General features: G+C 42.7%; 1 protein-coding gene and 1 long non-coding RNA gene across 3 annotated transcripts in view; one reads left to right on the top strand and one right to left on the bottom strand.

The window, feature by feature from the left end:
• RASSF3 (Ras association domain family member 3) overlaps positions 1-23,153 on the bottom strand; it is a 64,338-nt gene that overhangs the window by 19,652 nt on the left and 21,533 nt on the right. The gene's annotated exons all lie outside the window — the stretch shown is intronic.
• On the top strand, positions 3,774-8,085 carry LOC140700156 (uncharacterized). Of its 2 annotated transcripts, XR_012078418.1 has the most exons (3): positions 3,774-3,883; positions 6,388-6,500; positions 7,781-8,085. It is a non-coding gene; the product is annotated as an uncharacterized lncRNA (long non-coding RNA). The 2 variants fall into 2 exon arrangements; XR_012078419.1 differs by lacking the exon at positions 6,388-6,500.

Below are 23,153 nucleotides of genomic sequence, written 5' to 3'. Positions count from 1 at the left end.
GCACCACCGAGTCCAGTTTCATTGGTTTTATCTGAGGAATGGCCTTTCTCCTACCTACCAAGGAGGTGAAAGTCCCCTGGAATAATTAAAGGCTAAGTCAGAGCAATTCATGTACAAATCAGGTGGATTAGTACCTTGGAGAGCCTCATGTCAGCAGTGTGTAAAGAGACTCCTTTCCACAGAAATCCTTTCTTGCCCTCCTGCTTAGGCGCAGATGGGGTGAGAAACACGCAGGTCATCAGGAGAATGACAGAGGCTTGGGGGGGAGTTGGGTGGGGGCCACCCAAAGGCAGACCAGAAGAGGAGAGACTAGGGAGGCAGACCCCCCTGCAAGGAGATCGCCCACGGGCCTGGCGCCCCCGGCCCACCTCTCCCACCTCACTGAACCTGCCGAGGCTGATCCCGCCCGACGTCCGGCCCTGGAGGGTTCAGGCAGTGTCCTAAGCAAACGCTGGAACTTTACACCTAAAAGCCGAGGGCAGGGGGAGGGAGGCTTCTTGGAACACCTCCCCCATTCTGCTTCCCTCTCCTTTCTGGTTCTTCTTCCAAAACCAGACAAGCAGAACCAGCCAAGCCAAATCCTGGAAGGGGCTGTGGGCAGGAGGGCGGCGGCAGCCGCATCACCCCTGCTCCACACCCCACGCCGCACCCTTCACAGCCTGACTCAGAATTCTAATAACTTGTAATTGGGGATCACCCTGGTCCCTGTTCTGCAAATAGGAAAATGGAGGCTTAGAAGAATGCAGGTGCCCGAGGACATGAAGTTAGCTAGTACAGGGGCTAAGTGAGGTTCACAGCAGGTCTGTCTGACTCAAGGCCAAGTCAGCCAAGAAAGGAGGAGGGAAGAAACTGGGACGAGGGCAGTTGGTGGTGAGGCGGGGTTGGGGTAGCCTCGGGTCTGTGCACTGAGGAGCTACTAACATGAAACCTACAGTTTTTAATGAAAAAAAAAATTAGAGGGGAAACTGTACATCCAGTATAACAAACTATGTGCCTGAAAACTAGAAGGAGGGATTCCAAAATGTTAAGAGAGTTTATGCCTGATTGGTGAGATTTGGGGCTTTTTTTTTTTTTTACCCTCTCTTTCTGTACGAAACTTTGACAAAGATTTTCAAAAACTTCTCTAGTCTGTGACTGTTAATGGGGAAGGGGGCAAAGCGGGGAGTAAAATCTAGTGAGAGAAAAAAGACTTTCATGTATTAAAAAAATAAAATTAAATGACAGCCTTGGAAACAAAAGTAAACACAAGCAGTTTAGCACGCTGCTAGAATAACTGGACATGCTTTGATGTGCCGACTGCCCTCACAGGGCAGGCCACCCCCAGATAAACAACTCCAACACTGAGAACAGAGGCATCAAGGTGCCAAAGCTGGCACTGGCAGCCAAATGCACGTACAAAGGTCAACGTATGGAATTGCCAGAGAGAGCAAACCAGAGATCTCCCAGGTGAAAATAGGCCACTGCAGTCTGGAAAATAAAGACAGCTGCTCCAGCTATTTAAAAAAAAAAACCAAAACAACCTGCTATTGCTAAGGACTGACAAAAGGAAAAGTAGCTTTTTTAACATCACCCTATCAGTTGATCAATTTATAAATAACAGCTACATTCCAGTTGCCCTGGAAACTGAATTGCCATTAATTGGGGGGGGAGGGCGCAATGGTTTAAATTTTCTTTGCTGTGCAGGAATGTCTGTGTGGCTTGTATGACCTGAGGGTTCGCACACCCTCCAGCTCCGTTTCCCTCCAGGCTGCACAGGAAGTCCAAGGCCTGGAGGAAGCGGCCTCCCGCCCCACCTTTCCTCCATGCTAGGGGTCAGTGACCTGGCTGCCCCACCCCCTGGGGCCAGGTCTGCACAGCCTGGGGCAGGGAGGGGAACGAAGGGAGAGGGGTAGCTCAGCTGGGAAGTGTGGACTAGAAAGACTGATTTGAAGTGAAAGGAAGAGAAACAGAATTTACTTTAATGAACGTATTAGGGGCCTGAAACAAACATGCGGATCAAGCTGTGTGTGCTTCACCAACGATCTGGACAGGAAGCAAGCAGCAGACACGGAAAGTGGAGGGTCAACCCACAGTATTCAACAAAGGATACTCGCCTGCTTAGAGCTGCATCCTTGTTCCCCGTGTGTCATCACTGAAACAACAGTGGGGGGGCGGGGGACCTATTTCATCTAGTACACCTAAGGAAAGGCGAAGACAGGGACGACATGACATCACAACGTACAAGTTCTGCGCCAAATCCCTTGCACAAATGTGCCAATGCTTCATCCCCTCACTGAAGCCACTAATTACCCCTCTTCTCCCAGAACTTTTTCATAGAGTCCTCTAACGCGTAACAAAATAAAACTTTTCAAACAGCTGCTTAAAGAATGTCCTAGAAAAGAAAGCAGAATATTGAGGTTTGAAAGGCATTTGTTCCCCCAAGGTTAAAAGAGGCCACTTTCAACTCCTGACTACAAAATCAATTCCAGGTGTGATGCAAGTTTTTCTAGGGTGTGTATGACAAGTTAAAATTCTTTCAGTTTAGGACTTTACTTCCTTAAGAACAATTTTCCTAAAAAAAAAAAAAAAACAAAATTAAAATAGTCAAATTCCAAGTCCCCCTCTGCTGAGAACCATCCCCTAACCACCAAGTCTTCCGAGGCTCTGAGCCAGGATTGAAAAAGAAAGAACTGGGGGACTGGTAAACACCCAAGGCTTTCAGGGTGAAGGGTGCAATACTGATCTAAGGAAACGGCGTCCTGGCCCAGGTTATTAAACAAAGGTGAGACCTCAGGTAACCCTCAAGAACACTTGCGGCAGAAAGCTTAACCCCACCGTACAGATGTGTGAACCGAGGTAGCACGTGAACGTGAAGCCTGGCCAACTCCAAAACCTTGCCCTCTCTACTCATACCAAATGGCCTCTAGAATTCAGGAGAAAAATCTGTTACCTTGGTTACAATGAACAATGGCCACCTGAGGGCAGGTATTTATATCATGTTCATTTTGCTGACAAAAAACTGAGGCTTAGTGAGATTAAGAGATTTAGAAAGTAAGGAAAGAAAAATGTTATTTACCTTAAAAGATCACTTTTTGGGGGGAGGGAAATAGCTCAGCGGTAAAGCAAGCACATGCTTAGTATGCATAAGGTCCTCAGTTCAATCCCCAGTACCTCCATTTAAATAAACTGCGTCCCTTTAAAAAATAAAGATTTCTTTTGTTGATCAAGATAACAACTGAGTTGAAAAGTCATAGGAGGTCACTAGTACAGGGCAGCATTCTGAAGCACTTCAGCCTTCTGTAGGGCAGAAGCCCAGTCCGCCTAGGGATACAACACGGAACCACCGTTATGTTTCATGCCCACGATACTGGGCCCTGTGAGTGCCGACTGAATGGAATCCTAAAGGTCTGGTGTGTTTGCAGAGTCTTCCGGAAAACTCCCAGGAAGTTTCTAACTTTGCTTTCTCCTAAACTGATATGTCGACCTGGGAAATAAACTGGATTCCCAAAGGAATGAGAGCCCAGCCTGTAATCTCTGTTTTGCAGGGAAGGAAACAGGTTGGAAAATCCCCGTGGATAGGCCTGCCCAGATGGGGTATCTGGTGACCAGGCTGAGACAGTCATGATTTCTCCTTCTCTCTTCCCCCGGGATTCCTGGTACAGAGGCTCCCCAGGCAGCTGGGAACTTGAAGGGAAGCAGCAGGCTGCCCGTCATTACACTTAGCAATTTAGAACTTCTGATACACCCAAAACTCCATTACCTGGAAATGAAAATCTTACAGTTCTAGAATGCAGCATCACACCACCCACACCTTGTATCTGTGCTTATTTCTCTCTGAATGAAGACATTTGAGTGAACACGCAGAGAAATTATAGTGATTTCACAGTGTCTTCTTACACGTGAAGTAATTATCATCTCACTGGGTTGTTGTGATGATTAAATGGATCGATGTGTGTGAGTGTTTGGCACAACATAGATGCTATAATTTAACCTGACTGATTTGGCTTCTGTCAGAAAGTTTTATAGTTTTGGGTGGGTTTTTTTGGGTTCTTTTTTTGTTGTTGTTGAAGTATAGTTGATTTACAATGTTGTGTTAGTTTCAGATGTACAGCAAAGTGATTCAGTTACACATATACATACATCTATATTTTCTTCAGAGTCTTTTCCATTAAGTTAATTCTTAATATTGACTTTGAGAGACCTCATCCAATTGCCCAGTTGGTACACATTCCTTTTTTTAAACTGAAGTATAGCTGATTTACAATGTCGTGTTAATTTCCAGTATTCAGGACAGTGATCCAGTTACACATATGCATATTCTTTTTCATTATAGGTTATTATGTGTTAGTGAGTATAGTTTCCTGTGCTATACAGTAGGACCTTGTTGTTTATTTATCCCGTATAAAATAGTTTGTGTCTGCTAATTTCAAACTCCTAATTTATCTCCCCCTCCCCTTTCCCCTTTGGTAACCATGAGTTTTTCTATGTCTGTGAGTCTGTTTCTGTTTTGTAAACAAGTTCATTTGTGTCATTTCTCAGATTCCATATATAAGTGATATCATATTTGTCTTTGACTCACTTTGCTTAGTATGATAATCTCTACGTCCATTCATGTTGCTGCAAATGGCATAATTTTATTCTTTTCTATGGCTGAGTAGTATTCCATTGTATACATACATACCACAACTTCTAATTATCTGTCGAAAGACATTTAGATTACATCCATGCCTTAGCTATAAATATTTTTTTAAGTTTTATTCTTTTTTTAATTAAAAAAATTTATTTTATGGGGTTTTTTTTTGCAGGGGGAGGTAATTAGGTTTACTTACTTATTTATTTCTTTATTTGATGGTGGTACTAGAGATTGAACCCAGGATCTCATGCATGCTAGGCATGTGTTTTACCACTGAGCTATACCCTCCCCTCAAACATTAATTTTTAATGTCATATTTTCACTTAGTGTTATTAATACACCAAGTTTACTAATAGTAGTAATAGTAATAATAATGATGATGGTAGTCAGCCATCATTATAAGTATCTGACATTCTAACCCAGATCCATGTAAATTCTAAAACTCTCCACAATACTTCACTGCATAGAAAACTGAAATAATTAGCAGTAGTCTTCAATAACATTTCTGAAGTTTAATATCAGAAATGATTCCTTTTCCTTAAATTTAAAAGCACCACTGAGAAGTAATGAGAAAGTGCCGGTATAAATCACATAGAATAAGCTTGCATTCCTGAATGGATTTCTATATTTTCCAAAACCCAAATTTGGTCACTAAATAAGATATGGCTAGGGTTTAGCAAAGCACTGTACTTTTTCCCCGCATCAGTCAGCAAGCACATCTTTATTGGATTTTTCATCCTCTTCCCTTTATCCATGTGCATTTTAGAAGCGTGATTATTCTTTGAGAACAGTTTCTTCCTTTTGCCTATTGATTCAGTAGATAATCTCACAAGGGGCCTTTGTCACATACATTAACTGTGGTTCCTGACTTAAAACCTATTTCTCCAAAATGGCCCCAAGGGGTGAAAGAGGGGGAGGAGGAGAGAAGATGGGAGATTTGAAAAGAGAAGTACCAGTGTGGGAAAGATGGGGGTGGGAGGTTCAACATTACATCTGTGCTCCAAATTTGGCACTTATGTAATTATTGCTTCCAGTACTGGGCACTTTTTCCAAGAAAGTGGCCCGTCCGGGTTCTATTTAAAGCTTTGAGTTTTATAACATAAGACATAATACAGTGTTAACATGTAAAAGCAAAAATTTACTGAATGCTTGACACTATTCTAAGCACGCTCCATGGATATCCAAAGACCACACACACACACACACACACCTCTCAAACCCTAAACGTTGTTGCCGAGCCCTCATTCCCAGCCAGGCAAGATCCAGAACCCACCTCCTCCTCAAACACCATGTCGGGGACAGCAAGGTGGTTATATTCAACAGGGGTAAATTGTGGCCTCCAGCTGGAGCATAAAGCCCCATTACACATGGAGACAACATGCAGCTACATCACAGGTTAAATAACTCAATGTTCCTTCTCCCTCAGTACACACACCCCCCGTATCTCCTCTTCCACGCTCTACTCTTTTGTCTCTAGCACTTACCATTATTTAATATACCACATATTTAGCTACCTTGTTTATTACTGCCTCCCCCACAAGAATCCAAGCTCCCTGAAGGTAGGGATTTTTCTGTTCTGGGGTCTGGTACCTCGAGCAAGGCCTGGTATCCAGGTGGTGCTCAGTAAATACTGCTTAATGGAAGAAACAAACTGGTTTTGGTGGGCATAAAGTTCACGGAAAGGATTCTTTCTGAGAATCTGCTAGGTACCAGATAAAGCAGATGTTTTATCTAAGAATTACCACCGTGGACAAAGAATGTCTCCTGCTGATCAGGACACAAAGGAAGTTGCAGCCATCAAGCCATCAGCCACTGCAGCTGCCCCCAGCTGTGCACCCTGAGGGGATTCAGGATGGAGAAAAACAGGACACTGGCCCTAATATTCAAGGTGCTTATCAAAGGAATGATTTCAATAAGCCTAGGCTCTTGCATCTTCCCACACAGAGAAAAGTACTTAATTCATTAACTTGAGATGTCTGGCTTTCTTTAATTAACGTTGATCTTTTGATGTTTCCGCTATCTCATTGGGGGGGGTTGTTTGTTCTTTGTTTGTTTTTTGCTTCTTGCTTTTTGGGTTTTTAATTTTTATTTATTTTTTGGAAAAAACGCCTATATATCCTGGCTCCTCCCTTACCTCTTTGAAACAGTCCCTCAGAGCTATCTGAGAGGCTGTCTCCTGAGCGTAAGTCCTCTTTGCGTCCGCCAAATAAAACATAATTCTCAACTTTTAGGTTGTGCTTTTTTTTTTTTCTTCAGTCAACACCACTCACACATGAACAAGCTGAGTTGAACTTGTCACCGCTACAGTTCAAATGAGTACTGGGGCCAGAGTGTGGACCCAACACTTCCCACATGAGAGCTCCTTTCCTCTATAAGGTCATTCTGACTGTCAAACCCCAAACTTAGACACAAGCCCTAGGGACACACATTCACGAGTCAAGGGCTCCAAGATGTTCCATTAACCAGACCATGGAATTCAATGTTTAACAAATTCAAAGACAGGAAGCTGACAGGGTGAGAAGGCCAGGTGACTGCCTCCCAAGTCCTCCAAATTCAAGAGTCCAGAGAGGAGGCAGGGAAGGAGAGCCATGTCCTTGACAAGCCCTCCACAAGCCAGATTTCCAAACCAGAAAGAACTGCTGGGACGACAACGGAAAATCAGCAGGAATGAATTTTGCTCAAAACAAAACCAACAGTTTCCCTGAAAGGAAGAGATTTTCCAGAAACTTCTCCATTTTTTTCTAATTTCCAAGTTTTCTGCCTTGAGTGTGTATTATTTTAGTCATTGGGGAAAATCTGTTGTAAAAAGAAATTCCCCTGCTCTTATGAAGAAAAACAAATGAAAAGTGTCACCATTTATTTTTAAAATGCATATATATTTGTAACCTACGCCCTAAAAGTCAAGAAATTAGATCAACGACAGACTATTAGCTTTACTTACAAAATGTGAAGTTGTATTTGTCCCTCACAGCTAACAGCACCAAGCCAGGGCGGGGGGCAGTTTTCTCAAGATACAGGCCAATACAAACTCCTCAGTCTTCATGGAACCAAGCAGGACCTGATGGAGCCTTCCCGGGACAGACCCCTCCCCCATCTCCTCTGCTCTCATTTCTCTCTGAAGTACCCAGATAATGGTATCTGATGCACACTTCCTGCGTTGTTTTACAGATGCTAAAACCCCACCAAATGGAAGACGTTAACTCCTTGATGACCATGAACACTTAGCCCCCAGACCTAAAGGAGCCAGAGGATTGATAACGTTACCCACTGTGACGCGGCCCCTCGACCTCACCATCAACCAGTCGGAGAACTGTGCACAAGCTGATCATGTACCCTGGGACGCCACTCCCTCACCTGGACTTTAAAAATGCTTCCCTGAAACCCATCAGAGAGTTGGGGCTTTTTCAGCACTAGCTGTCCAGGACTCCTTGTCTAGTACCTAACAATAAAGGCTGCATTTTCCTTCACCCCAACCCGGTGTCAACAGATTGGCTTTACCGCGCCCGGGGAAGAGGATCCAACTTTGGTTCGGTAACATTCACTGCCTTAAACACAATGAGACAGCTCTTTACTCGTTTCCTTTAATATACCTATTACAGACTCTCTTTTGCCTTCAGAGAGCCCGCACTGTCTATAGACTGTGTATCTACTTTTACTTTAAACTAAACACCCCACACCTTTGGGTCTCTCTCCCTCTCGCCTTTTGAAATGGCCCGCAGTCTGCCTATGGAGTGTGTATCTCCTAAGCCGCTCTCCCTTCTGAGTGATACGGACTGCACGCTGTCTATGAAGTGTGTATCTTCCGGCATAAACTTGCTTTCACTTTAAAATAAAGTTTTTTTAAAAATGTAACCGGTTAAGGAGAACGGAATTGTGAGCAAGCAGGAAGGAAGAAGTGTTTTTCACTAGTGTAATTATTTTCTAGTTTTCCTCTTCTGGAAAATAAAAGGACTTGTTTCCAGCAACATTAGGTTAATAATTCTTAGTGTTTGACTTTTCAAATTTTGCTATATTCTGAACTGTTGCAATACCTCCACCCCTCCACACAACACACACATACAGTGGGAAAGTGACATGGAAAATAAAGACGGTGACTTACTTCTATTGTGAAATTCACGAACTTCAAATCAAAATAAGGTACTCCACGAAAACTGATTCCGCCCTTATCTCAAAAAGCCAGCTCTTTCGAGGGTGCTCAGGGCTCAGGACACACACCCTTTGACGTTTTCATTAGTAAGAGAATGACCACAGTGCAGGTTTAACCTAGGAGGAAACTAATCTTATCAGGAAATTACTTAGCATCTCACACTGTTCCAAAAATATCACATACTTGCCCCACTTCACCTCTACTCCATCTCCCCCACCACCTCCTCCCCAGTAAAGAATCTGTTTAGCAGAAGAAGGCAGCCTCAGAACCACCTCTTTCTAAAAACATTAAATGTGTTGTGAAACTAGATTCTCCTAAGAGCTCATGGTCACTGACCCACCTGACGTTCATGCTTCTCTTCCACAATTTGTAATTACCAAATTAATTCTTACATAGGTACTGCTCTGCCAGATTGAATGTTTGTACCTTGTCCAGGTTACCATGTTGAAGTCCTAACCCCAAAGAGATGGCATTAGGAGGTGGTGCTTTTGAGAGGTGGTTGGTTACTCATGAGGGTGGAGCCCTCACAACTGGGGTTAGTGACCCTACAAGAGACCCCAGACAGCTCCCTCGCTCCTCCTGCCATGTGAGGACACAGCAAAAATATTGTGAACCAGGAAGCAGGCCCCACCAGACACTGAATCTGCTGGTACCTTGATCTTGGACTTCCAAGCCTCCAGAACTGAGAGAGTAGCGTCTGTGGTTCATACGCGCCCCCCAGTCTACGGTATTTTCCTGAAAGGACTGACACTCTGTAGACATGTTCTGTTTCACGTCTGCGTTTTAGTCTCCTCCATGGACGAGCCCACAGTTCCTTAAAGAATTAGCTATGTCTGTCTTCTGTCGCCTCAGGAAACAGTTGCCATCACACAGATTACCTCATCCTCATCCTGCTGGCTCCTCCAGCCCCATGAGGGTCTCTTTTTTCCATGAAGAACTTTTTAAGCCATAGACAAGTCTTATTCTTCTAGAGAAACACTGTCTTTTTAAAGAGTCCGTACTGTCTGCAAGCATCGGATTTCAGCCACATGTTGATTTTACTACTTTAAATTAGGCTTCCAGACATCTCACTGTCACCCCCACACACACACCAAGTACTGCCTAAATAGTGCCACCCACACTTCCTACCACAGCTGAGCACAAGGCAATGTCACTTTTTGGAGGGGGGTAAAGTAAATGCATCTCCCCTAGCCTCCTTCTGGACTATAAATGTCTTGGGGGCACACTTTCCTTCTTCCTCAGTGCGGAGCTCAGTTTCTGGAACAGAGGAGATGCTCCATGAGGGATGGGCAGAAGGACCAGAAGGAACGTGGAGCAGGTAGAGCCTCCCTAAGCACCCTGGCCGACACACACACACACACACACACACACACACACACACACACACACACACACACACGTAGGACAGCAGCAGAGGCAAGGCCACCAAAAAAGATGCTCAGTCTGGTAGAGAATCCAAGTACCCTGTCCTATCCTTTTCCCCTCTAAGTGATTTTACTTTTACTTTATTATTTCTTTATTGTGGCTAAATAAACATAAGTAAGAACTTAACATTCTAGCCATTTCTAAGTGTACAGCTCGGGGCATTAAGCACATTCACGTTATTGTGCAACCATCACCACCATCCATCTCCAGGATTTCATTTTCCCGGAAGGAAACTGTATATCCACTCAACACTAGCCCCCCGTGCTCCCCTCGCCCCAGCCCCCTGGCAGCCAGCCTGCTACTTTCGGTCTCTGTGAACCTGCTGAAGATTCTAGGCGTCTCATGCAGGTGGATTCACACGGTGCTTGTCCTTCCGTGCCTGGCTTATTGCGCTTAGCATGACGTCTTCACGGTTCCCCCGTGTTGCCGCACGTGCCACAATTCTACCCCAACTTTGCACTACTCCTTTGTTGACAGCCTTGCATTGTCTACAAATCAAGGGACCAGTTTCAGGAAATTCCAGATTTCCCAGAAGGCAAACAGGCCCATTTCTCTGGTCAGGTTTTGCCTGAGTGGGCCTTCAGCCTGGCTTCTCTTATCTCTGGGCTTACAGACTCAAGGCTCGTGTAAACAACTTTCACTGTACAAATCTGGGGCCACGCACTCGGCATTCCCCCGCTGCCAGAAGAGAAGAGTGTTTGGTCCTCTTTATCTTTCATTTCAACTACTTTTGGGAGATCTGGAGAATGGAAAAAGGAAAGCAGGAAATCACAGGCAATTTTGGAATCTCCTCTGCACTGTGAATTCATTAATAGGATCTTTTTTTAAACACCCTTGAGGCAGCACTCACATACCATAAAATGCACCCCCTTGATGCGTACAAGTCAATGGTGCTAGTCTGTTCACAAGGCTGTACACCCACCACCACGATCCGACTTTACACTTTTCATCAACCCAAAAAGAAACACTGTACCCATTAGCAGCTGAACCTCACCCCTTTCCATTAATACCATCTTCAAGTTTATATCTAGTTGATAGAATTATACTCCTTCCACATCCCCCAAAGTACTTAAAGGTCCCATAAACACTTGTCTACTACCATCAAATGCGTATATACACATACCACGAATAACCTCAAAAATAATTCCTTCCGCTAAACACTGTGCTCAGAAATTTTGTTGCTAGCCATATCCCAAGATTTCTTCCTCCTCCAATAACTTGAGATTCTAGTTAGAACTAAAAGAATTTGATTAAAAAAAAAAAAACTAAATGTATGTTCCAAAACAAACTTTTTGTATGTTTTGTTTTGTTTTGAACAATTAAATCATTTTAAAGCAGTAACAGCGCCTAAGATAAGCATTTCAGGATAAGACTCCTCTCCAGCTTGTCCAGGGCTCTCCTGTCCCCTCCTCACCAGCACCATGCGAGATTAGATCTGCTCACTCGTTCTGTGGAGATGCCTGCCTCTCTCCCACCAAAAACAACGGTAAAGGCTATGAAATGACACTTCAGTTGCCAATGCGATTTAAAATTCTGATGCTGCGTCCTCTTAAATAAAGCAATACTAAAGAAATGGGACATCAGAGCTTTGAAAGGCAAATTATTCACTTATAATCACAGAGAGCGAAATACTAAATTAAAAACTTGTGAGCATTTTGTAGATTTCAAAACCTCTGTGGATCAATACCAGTGTTGCCTAGAGGAAGGCATGGGCTTCGTCCATAAACCAGTGTTGAATTAGAGACCTCCCCTTGCCCCCACTTCACCTGGGAGCTGATTCTTCCTGGGACAGGTACCGGTGTCATTTGCTCTTGACGGTCAGTAAACACCGCATAGAAGTAATTTTTTTAATAGCATTCACAGACGCTAATGCCGTAACAAAGGTGAACATGACTGAAATGATTTACTTGGAAATGAGAGGAGGCAATCTTGGTGAATTTGTTCTGAGTGGAATATAGAGTGTTAATTAAAAATTAACTCTTGGCAAGATTATCGTGTCAAGGTAGAAATGACTCCTCCGGGTGCTACTGATTGGCAATCTGGCACCAGAGCAGCAAGATCCTTTTCCAAAATGAACTTGCTCATCATGCAGGAAAGGAAGTCCACTAACAGCTGCCCTTCACCAACATGCTGATCCCCGAGGGTCAGCCTGAACTGGGCTCCATGGTCATCATCCCTGGACATCATTCCATAGACATGCTGCTGGTGGCTTCAGAAAATGCCAGGACTTCAAATATAAAGAGAATTATGCTGAGAACTGTACACTGAAACAAGGCTGTCCAAGCACCACACAATTTGGTAGCATACACATGTGATGACCCCGGTAACCCTGACGTAACTCTGTCATATATTCAAGGGCCTCTCCTGGAGGTAAGAGGCAGCAGAAGGCAACACTAAGTGAAAACTGCAGAGGCCTGATTCGTCTCGGCACCAGATGGTCCCCAGGTCTGAGGGCCACTCAAGCACTGGCCAGGCAAATAAATTCATCTGCTTCCTCTACAAAATGGACATAATGCCTGTAAAACCTCGGTCTGGAGACGGGTCAAAAAAGACCGAGCACCTGCCATGAAGAAAGCATTGAGATATGTATGTATATATACAGAAAACTTTTAAATGAACTTCTTAAAAAAAAAAAGTCAGAGATTGGGTTCTATAAAGCAAAGTAAAAATGTACTATCTATTCAGAAATTATATTATTCTAGAAACCGTAAGGTTACAATGTTTATACAATGAACCTCTAATTTATAGCTAAGATCCCATCCTTCCTCATCTCTATGCAGCAAGTGAAGAAAGGGAAACGGCTGACACATTGAAAAGCACGGTAATCTAATACCTAACCACTAACTAGTCTGCTGCTCCAAGTTGCAGAACTACTGCCTTTGCACTTCCAATAATGCAAAGCACGAATGTTTAACAATTTACACATAACAATCACCAAGTCGACAATTAGACATTAAATGAGACCTTAAAAATAGCTCTCAATATATGCATCTTAAGGCACCGTGGTCATAATCATTTTTCTTGCCTCTTCAAATATCCTGGGCCTTAAATCAGGTAAGCTGCCAAAGCTCCTGACATTTAGTCAGCACTTTCAAAACATAAAAAAGAGGGGGCATCAGAGAGAGGGACAGCCTGTTAAGAGACTTTTTCTATTATTAGATTTAAGTGTCTGCAGTGCAATAGCAAATCCTTAATAAGTTAGCTCTGTATATGGTTATAGAGCACTTTCAAACACCAACCTCAAATCTATTTATATCAAATGCAGCCAAGCACATATAGCAAATACCTCTTGGAAACTTCCCTAAAAGCATGTTGAGACATCAGTGTCAGTGGCACTCGAGGCAGAAGGCAAAGAATCAGCCACACACACCACCTTATATGATGTGCCCAAGTCATTACGTTTGCAGAACAGTGTGACTCAAAGTAAACACCCAGTGCAGGGACTTTCCAGTGCGTGTTACCTGAAGCAGAAATGTGTAAGAATCTCTATGAGACATCCAGAATAGCAGTTCTTTTTAGTCCAAGTGCTTCTTTAAGGTGCAGGAGAAGGCAAGACCCCTAGAACTCCTTTCCTAGTAAACATCTCTTGGGGTGCAAAGGCAATTTTTTACATTAGCATGTGGAGGACAACTCATTGGTCAGTATGGATTAAATATCACAATTTGGTCTGTCGGCTCCTAACTGTACACATGGCGCGGGTCACGTGATTAAAAGACATGGGGGGGCCCGCCTCCGCCTGGCTTTGAGGCCTGCTTCCTCATCTGCTCAGAGAGGATCAAATGTGCTTATTAAACAGGCAAAATGACATCAGGGAAGGTGGGCCAGCTGACACAGTTAAGATCCACAGGCTTGAACAGGATGAATCTAAGGTGAAATTAAAGGTACTTTGAAGGTCTACACTTGGGATCTGTCCCTCAAAAACAAAAAACAAAAAAACTGCAGAAGTGTATTATCTACATGAACGAGAGGAACAAATGGCCCCACTCTATTTTGGGCTGGTCAAAATGCCTAAATCTGGGGAGGCCTTATGTGAAGAGCAATAAAGTGGCAAAGAGGGACAGCTCAAAAGGGATCACTGAAAATAACACGAGACTACAGTGGGGGTGTTTGTTTAGGGTGGGAGAAAGGAAGGCAAGGGAGACGTGAACACCGTCTTCATGACCACAACGCGCATCACGTGCAGGCAGGGCCAGCCTGTGCCCCCTGCGAGGAAGGCCCACCCTGGGAAAGCTACGGAAGGAGGCACTTTGGCATAGTTCACCAAAAACGCTTCTCTGATCCTCAAAATTGTCCAAAAACGGCTGCCTGGGAAGTTGGCAAGCTCTCTGCTCTGAAAGTGTTTGAGCAGGAACGGCGTGACCACTTTGAAAACAAGACCTCTCGGAGACATTTAACATTGCTCCCTTGCCTGGTCAGACGGCAGGATTTCTGCCTTCTGACTCTCCTGCCCTCTCAGATGTGAGCGGGTCCCAGAAGGGTACCCTAGACCCATTTTCCCCACTGATGCTAACCTGTAGGGTGGGGAAGGAAAGCACATTAGAATAAGGAGAGGCTCCGTTTAAAATTCAGACGGCAGCCGCAGTCCCAGGACCACCCCATCAGAAGCTCCGAGATTGGCCCAGGTCTGTGTATTGTCAAGAGTTTTATGAGTGATTCTGACCCCACCCTTGGTCAACCCCACTACTCCAGAGAGCCAGCCAGGCGCTTCCATCCACCGCAACAGCTCCTACAGCCGGTTCTGTGTCCATTTTCTCCAGCCCAGATCTCTCAACTGACCTTCCGCCCACATGGCCAACATCCCATTGCCAAATTTTCACCGGCTTCTCCACCTCCACGGGCTGCTGTAACACTGCCCAATTCATCTTTCCCAAGTGGGAAATACCTCAAAAGGCCTCATGGCCAGAACTCCATGAGCCTCCTTGACCTGATCAGGACCCGGGGCACCCCCTACTCATAAAGTTTATGCCCATCACGTATCTCAACCCCCATCAAACACAAGCATCTGCAATTTGGTTCAGACTGTAGTGCCCGTTTGTCTGAGGTCCAGCCACTTTTCAAAGCACAGGTCAGACACCTCCTATACAAAACCTGGTACCACCACAATCACAGAGTTCCATCCGAGTCCCGCACTTTCTAGGCCACAGTCGGCCACGTGCACTTCTCATCTTGGGGGCTACATACAGCACTGCTGAAGACTGGGCCTATTTCCCATTCATTCTGTTTTATACACTCCTCAGAGGGCCAAAAAACAATCTTGGAAATAAAACTAATGTGGGTTTCATTCATCTTTTGCTAGGATGGGGATGAGGAGAGGGAAGTCCAGAAAGAAACCGAGTTAGTAAATCCTCACTATGTAGAGAGCTATCATTCAGTTAAAGATTGGCAAACCAGTCATCCTGAAGAGGGAGCCTAATTTTGCTCGGTAGCTAAATTGACTTAGAGTAAAATTCCAGCTTCTGCACTTACTGCTGGATAATCCTGGGGAAATTAGCCTCCCAGGGCCTTAGTTTCCTCATCTGTAAATGGGAATAATAAGCATGCCCATCCCTCACCGGGTCGTGATGGAGAATAAAGGAGTCAAGGAATACAAATCACTGAGCACTGAGCCTGGACCAGAGGAGGCCCCAGCAACAGCTGCACCAGTTGTTACCAGATCGCCCAAGCTCACAGATGCAGGCAGTGCTCCCTTCCTAGGTCTTTCACTCCATTTCAGCAGAAGCAGCATGAGTTGGAGAGGGAAGAAGTCAAACCCTGGTCCCTTCTGAAGTACAAGGTTTCCAACAGGAATTTGAAGTACAGTGATTTTTTAATATTTCAGCATGAAAACAAGGGGGAGAAGTGATGAGTCTCTTATCCTGGCAAAACATAAGCATAACTGGGCTAGAATTTTGACAAAGTTGGCTTAAAGAAAAAAGTGGATGGGTGGGATCCAGCCAACTTTTTTTGGCTGTCATTGAAGCAACCGCTACGTCTGAATAAGTTGCTGGGCAAAATCTTACGGCTGACAGCATACTGTTAATTTATCTTCATCCTATCCAAACTGCAACAACCAACAATCTTCTCCCAACCTCCCTACTTGAAGATTCAACAAAAATTCAAACATCTTTAAAAAAAAAAAAAAAACTGATGGCAAGGCTGTGCAGCAAGGGGAACTCTCACACATTGCTGGTGGGCACGTACACTGGTCTAACTACGTTGGAAAACATTTCTACTAAAGCCAAACAAATACCCCCTGATGCAGCAACTCCACTCTTAGGTATGTACATGAAAACGAGGATGTATGGTCATCAAGAGACAAGTAGTACAACGTTCAAAGCAGCTGAAAACAATCCAAATGTTCATCAAGAAAATGGGTACATTATGGCATAGTCATACAATGGAATACCACACAGCAATAAAGAATTAGTGCCACACGCAACAACATGGGTGAATCCCATGATACTGTATTGGGCAAAAGAGGGCATAGCGAGTGCCTGATTTCATTTATATGAAGTTCAAGGTGAGGCAAAGGTACTTTACCAGGATAGAAGTCAGAATGGTGGTTCTGGTCAAGGATTGAGAAGATTACTGATTGGGAATGGACACAGGAGAAACTTCTAGGGTGACAGAATGTACTGTATTTTGATCTGGGTGACGGTGGTGGGGAGAGGAGAGGGAGGGGAGAGAGACACTCGTCAAGCTGTACCATAAGGATTTGTACATTTTACTTAATATTAGTTATACCTCAATTTTTTAAATTCAAGTATCTACACAAGCAAATATGAAGCTTCTGTGTCTGAAGATACAACATACTCCATTCATAACCTCAGGAATAAAATTTTTTCTTTTTTTTTTGATAAGAGATGGCAGGATAAAAGGCTAGTAATAAAAAGTTTTACTTTATAAACAGAGTATACACCAAAGTACATGAAAACTCTTGAGATGGAAAGAAAGGATAAATTCAGGGGGTAGAGTATAGCTCAAGTAGTAGAGCACACGCTTAGCATGCACGAGGTCCTGAGTTCAATCCCCAGTAACTCCTATAAAAATAGTTAAATAAATAAACCTAATTACTCCCCCGCCAAAAAAACAGAAAAGATAAATTCAGGTACTCTCTCCTGTAAGTGATGATGATAATAGGACCTGTCTCACAGGGTTGCTGTGATGATAATTAACTGAGATAATACCACGAAGCACTTAATACAGTACCTGTTCATCACTTAATCATTCATTCATTCAGTATGTATTAATACAGTACATATTATTCAGCACTTTATAACTGTTTGCTATAATCATCTGTCCATTTCCTTCACTCCCTCTTGGGCCAATCCACAAAAATTCTCAACCCAGCAGGCATTCGATATTTGTTGAATACATTCAGAGAAGCGGGCAAACCATACACAGTTCTCACCTGAATCCATAAGAAGATACCCAAGCTGTCTGCGCCTTGCTTCCCCTACCAGCATCCACAAGCCTCTGGGCATTCATTCCCAGGTATGCTGGGGGTCAGGACAAATATGGAGTATGTGCCCGAAACAGTCTTAAAATTGAGAAGAAAACTTATTGACGTTTAAACAGGTATTAAGAAGACTACAACATTTGCTACGATAACACATGGCCCTGCTGAGAAATCTTGAGCTTTTTAGCTGCTGGTTGGTCAGGCCCTGCAAGTTTTGCTACCTGGTTCCCCACCAACTCCTGTACCTTTATTTCAGGAGCAGCTTTCACAGCCTGGGCACAGGGAATCTAGACCACTTCTGGCTCTCCACCTTCCCCTAATCAATGTACCTGGTTTTTTATGCAATTTTAACCAATGCTGGTTTGGGCTATTTCCTTGAATTATAAACACCATCTGGCTTAATAACCCTGCAGAACAAAATATTTATTTTCAGCAACGTTGACATGCAAAATTGAAAGAACAGGAAACTACAGTTAAGAAAAACAAAATACCACAATAAGATTAACAAACTACATACAATTTTAAGGATACCCTTAAGGAAGCTGCCTTTGTATGCAAGTGTATTTTCAACACAACTGTGCGCATGCCACAATAAACCTTAATTTTATTTAAATACTTAGTCAATCAAAGGGAACAAATGAAATTGACATGAAGTGAAAGATCAAACTGTCCTTTTTAGGATTAACCTGCCAATAACCTCTGGGTGTTTTTGCCCAAAGACTCCAAAATTTGTACGCAAAATGTTTTTTTCTATTACGAAAGAAACACTGGACAATTATAGGAGGCAAAAAAGCACAGAAGCAAAATGAGATTATCCTACCACCCAGAGAGGTAGATCCTGTCAGTTGTGGATCTTTTTCTTTTCCTGTATTTAGTGATAAATTACACATGCTGTTTTAAAAATCTTTTCCATTTAAAAAATTTTGTCCCATTTGCTACCAGGCCAAAAAAATAAAATAAAATTTCATGAATGTCTGTGCATTGAATTCTTTCACAAGAATAGCTACTAACATTTGTGGATCAAAGGGTACAAAGTTTTAAGTTATATAGGGTAAGTCGAGAGAGCTACTGTACAGCGGGATTACTGTAGTTAATAATACTGTACTGAACACAGGAAATACGCCTAGAGTACATTTCAGATGCTCTCATCGCACACGAAAAAAGCGGTACCTATGTGAGGAAATCACATGTAAATTAGCTTCAATGTGGTAATCATTTCAGTATGTATATCAAATCATCGTGCTGTATAACTTATACACAATTTTTATTTTTAAACAATGAGTATATTAAATATATATATACACATTTTATTTTTATATGAAAACAGCTAATGTTTTTTGAAAATTTTCTATAAACCAGAACAGTGTAAGCTTTTTACATGTATTAATTTCTTTGACAACCAAAATGACCGAAAGAAAGTTAACAATTGCAATTATCAATTCCAAAACTTGACCAGGCAGCAATGTGAATGCACTTAATACCACTTATTTTTATACTTAAAGGGGGTTAAAATGCTAAATTTTGTTATGTATATTTTACAATTCAAAGAAGAAAAAAAAAAAAGAAACTTGTCCGAGGTCCCACGGCTCTAAGTGACTGCCACACCAGAATTAGAATTCACAGGTTCTGGATCCAGAAATGTACATTTAACCACTGTGCTCTACAAATAATTTAGAATACCTGAACCTCTATGTATCTGACAGGTTTGATGTTCGGCCTTTAAACTGTTTCCAAAGTTTCCGCTATTAAAAACAAGACTTTGACGAGACTTCTTGTAGGAGAACTTTCCACAGATTTTTTTTTTAAGGATACATTTTTAGAAGCAGAAGTGCTAGGTCAGAGGATAAAGCTAGGAATTCAAATAACCAGGTGAGCTGTCAACCAGAGTTCACTTTGATCAGCTTACAAGGAAGCCTAACGCAGCAGAAAAGATGATTTGCAACAAATATTTGTAATTAGATGGCTGCCAGTACAGGGATAAGAAACACCATGTACTTCACATGACTAGAGAAAAGTGGGTATTCAGGAACAGATTAACTGTTTAAATAAACACCCCTTGGAGTCAGTTACTTCTCAAACCCAGTATCAACAACCATGCCGACTCACAGGACCCCACATCCACAGGACAGCCCATTTGTTGTCAACTTTGATCATCACCAGCTCCAAAGTTCCAAGTCCAAGCAAGTGGGACAGTGGAGGAGAACCTAAAAGGCCCTCAGGTCTGGGGGTTGCAAAAATGTGGCATTAAAAATGCACGGGCTGTGACCTGGGAGTAAAGTCCCCTGAACCTATCCTGCAAGCTGACATCCCCAGAGCAGCCCCATTTTTCATCTGGTTTGCGCGTCTGGCTTCCAAGTTTTATTGGACCAAAGGGTTCTGCTGCAGAGGAGGACATCTGTTGTTTTTCCTGCCCAACATCCATTCTCCCTGTTTCTGGTATGAGAACTTTGATTTTCTTTGGGGAACACACCACACACCCTCTTCTGCTCCTACCCAGCCCAGGTGGTTCAGGGCATTCCAAGCCCCAGGCTTCTGGCCCTGCCAGCCAATGTATTACACCTCTAACACCATCCTACATGCACCTCTGTGATTGGCTTCCAGGTGGGCAGGTGACTCAATGGTCCAATGAGACTCAAGCCGGGACTTCTGCTGGGATTATTAGGAAAGAGGTTTGCTTACTGCCTGGCTTCCTAACCTGGGAGCTGCTGGAGGCAACCACCTCATTGGGAGAGCTTGTCTGAAAATGAAACCATCACAGAGGCAGAGTCTAGAGATGGAGGGAAACAGACTTCTGTCAACATCCTATGGGCCCGTGCACCCAGCCACGCCTGAAGCTGCCTACCTCTGGGACCTGGGCTTTTTAGTTACTGGAAATGACAAATTATCTTGTTTCTGAAGCTAAAAGAGTACAAAATAAAAATAAAAGGCCCTCAGAAGACTCAGATGAATTTAGTCTGTGATCTACCTCAATCCCTAAATGCAAAGCATACCCCTCATTTCTTCATCAAAAAATAACAGATCTTCCCATGTTGCTCGAAAGGTCTCGAAAGGTCCATAATGACACCACACAAAACTTGTGGCCAGACACCGTGAGAAGTAATTCTCTCATTGATTCCTGCCATAAGGAAATAAATGTTTGGAGAAGCAACTAAACCATAACAGCAAATGGTTTTAAGATCTTATTGAAAAGAGAGTTGCAAAAAAAAAAAAAAAAGTCATCATCCCCCCCCCTAAAAAAAGTGGAGGAAAATGTGAAGGAACTGATACTATCAGCCTAAAGCCAGTCCAACGGGTATCTTGGAAGCCACCAACTTCACGTAGGCAGCTTGAGCAGGAAGAACACGATAAAAAAAAACAGAACCCTCTTTCACCCAGAGGGAGCACACCAGGGCATTTCAAAAAGATCCTGCAGTGATTTACACCATTCTTTGATAATTCAGGCGCCTGTTCCCTTCACCCTGAGACATAATGAGGACTTAAAAGGAGATTTTCAGGACAGCATGGCAACTGTAGTTAACACTATACTACATATTTGAAAGTTGCTAAGAGACTAAGTCTTAAGTTCTCATCATAAGGGAAAAAAAATCTGTAATTACATACGTGATGAGTGTTAACTAGACTTACTGCGGTGATCATGTCACAATATATACAAGGATTGAATCATAATGTCTGCACACTTGAAACCAATATAATGCTGTATGTCAGTTCTACCTCAATAAAATGCTTTTAAAGAGATTTTCGCGCGAACTGTAGAAAACTTCACCGCCACCACCAAAAAAAAAAAGTTATAATCTTTTCAACTATCTATTCAATCTATCCCTGCCTTACCAAGCGAGGCTCACTGTTAACTTCAACTGACCACTGATAACCAAAGAAATATAGTTAAGGAAATTCTTTTTTGTACTCTTTCATGGTGGTCCTAGGTGAAGATTTGTAACCGTGTATTATTCAATTAAATGAAACTTCACATAAATCACCAAAGTTACAAAACATTTAACACATAATAAGTATTACCTACTCTGTATTCCAATTTTTCCCCAAACCACAAGTTTTCAGAGGTCCATTACAGTTTCAAGAAAATCAGTATCCAAGTTCAACAGAAATCCTGTCCTGATCCTCAAGCTTCCCATTTCAAAGATGGAATTGAAGATTATCCCCAAAGGACATGAAGATGCATTCCCTCCCCTGTGAGTAAGCAGGTCCCTTCCTGGGATTAGAACCTACACAGTCTCACACATGAAAGGAGGCACGTAAAAATGTGTGCTGCAGGATCATTTGTATGAGAGAAAAATGGGAGGAAATCATAATTAAATGTCCATCAACAGGAAAATGGATATACTACTATAGTGTGTTCAGCAGTTAAAAAGAATGAACTGGAGCAACAAGAATCTCAAAAACAAGGTTAAACAATAGAATGGAGCTATAGGCAAAAACAGGCACTGTAACACATCTACAAGTTCTAAAAACATGGAAAATAACACCATAGAGGAGTATTTGCATAGACTTCACAGTAAAAGTATAAAATTCATGGACAGCCATGATTAAAAAAAAAGAACTGGAGAGAAAGGGAGGGAGAGAGAAAATGGGGCCAGAAGTGAGACCCAAGGGCTTCGACTCTTATCTGCAATGTCTTATCTTTAAGTTGGATGGCAGCTGCAAAGGTATTCACTTCTTTTACGCAATTACTGTCTTCTGAATTACTTTACAACAGTAAAAAGAAAAAATCCTTTCCTAGCATCTTGACCTGCTTCCAGAAATAGTTACTTCAACCATATAATAGTTAAAAAATCATTTCCTTTTTAATTACAATCTTGGGTTCTGTAGTAGAAGTATCTGAATTGTTAACTCTGGATAAAGAGTGGGAAGGAACATCCCAATTTAAGATCCATCCCAATTTCATAGACTCTGCAGCATTCCTAGAAAGTAACTACTCACACTACCCACCTATCCCTGGAGTTAATCTCTATTAGACACACACATGGCATTTCTGGAAGTAAGCCTGTAAAACTCATTATATTTTAGAGGCAATCACAAGCTTTTCAAAACACACACCAGTGCTTTTTCTACAGAAAAATAAAAGACACCCACTCTGTCACTGAGCTTTCATCCTTCCAACACCCAAATCCAAGCAACCTTCTGCAACCTTTGGGAGGTACTCCTAATTAGGTCTGCCCTTTTCTATTCTGCCTCCTGGTGCCCACACACTTAAAAAGAGTTACACAAATGAATAGATCAGGGGTATTATTAGAATGTGGGCTTTTTTTTTTTAAATAATGTATTTATTTTAAATGTCTCCTAAATGTATTTTACTCTTTTCTGGGTTGTTGTCTGCTCATTTATACAGCTGTTAACTGCTCACAAATTGCATCGTATGATGTGGTCTCCCCATATAATTCCAGAGAGTTCCTTACAGGGAGGGAGCAGGGCACTTTTAATAACCTATTCGTATGTACTACCAAGCTCTGCACACGCACGCTCTGTGCTCAGGAACCCTTAGTGCAAACATCTGAGCAATCTCAGTGTGCCAGTAA

This window comes from Vicugna pacos, chromosome 12, assembly GCF_048564905.1.
Source record: "Vicugna pacos chromosome 12, VicPac4, whole genome shotgun sequence".
NCBI classification, from domain to species: domain Eukaryota; kingdom Metazoa; phylum Chordata; class Mammalia; order Artiodactyla; family Camelidae; genus Vicugna; species Vicugna pacos.
Note: the sequence above shows the minus strand (reverse complement) of the source record. Positions and strands in the feature narration are given on the sequence as shown.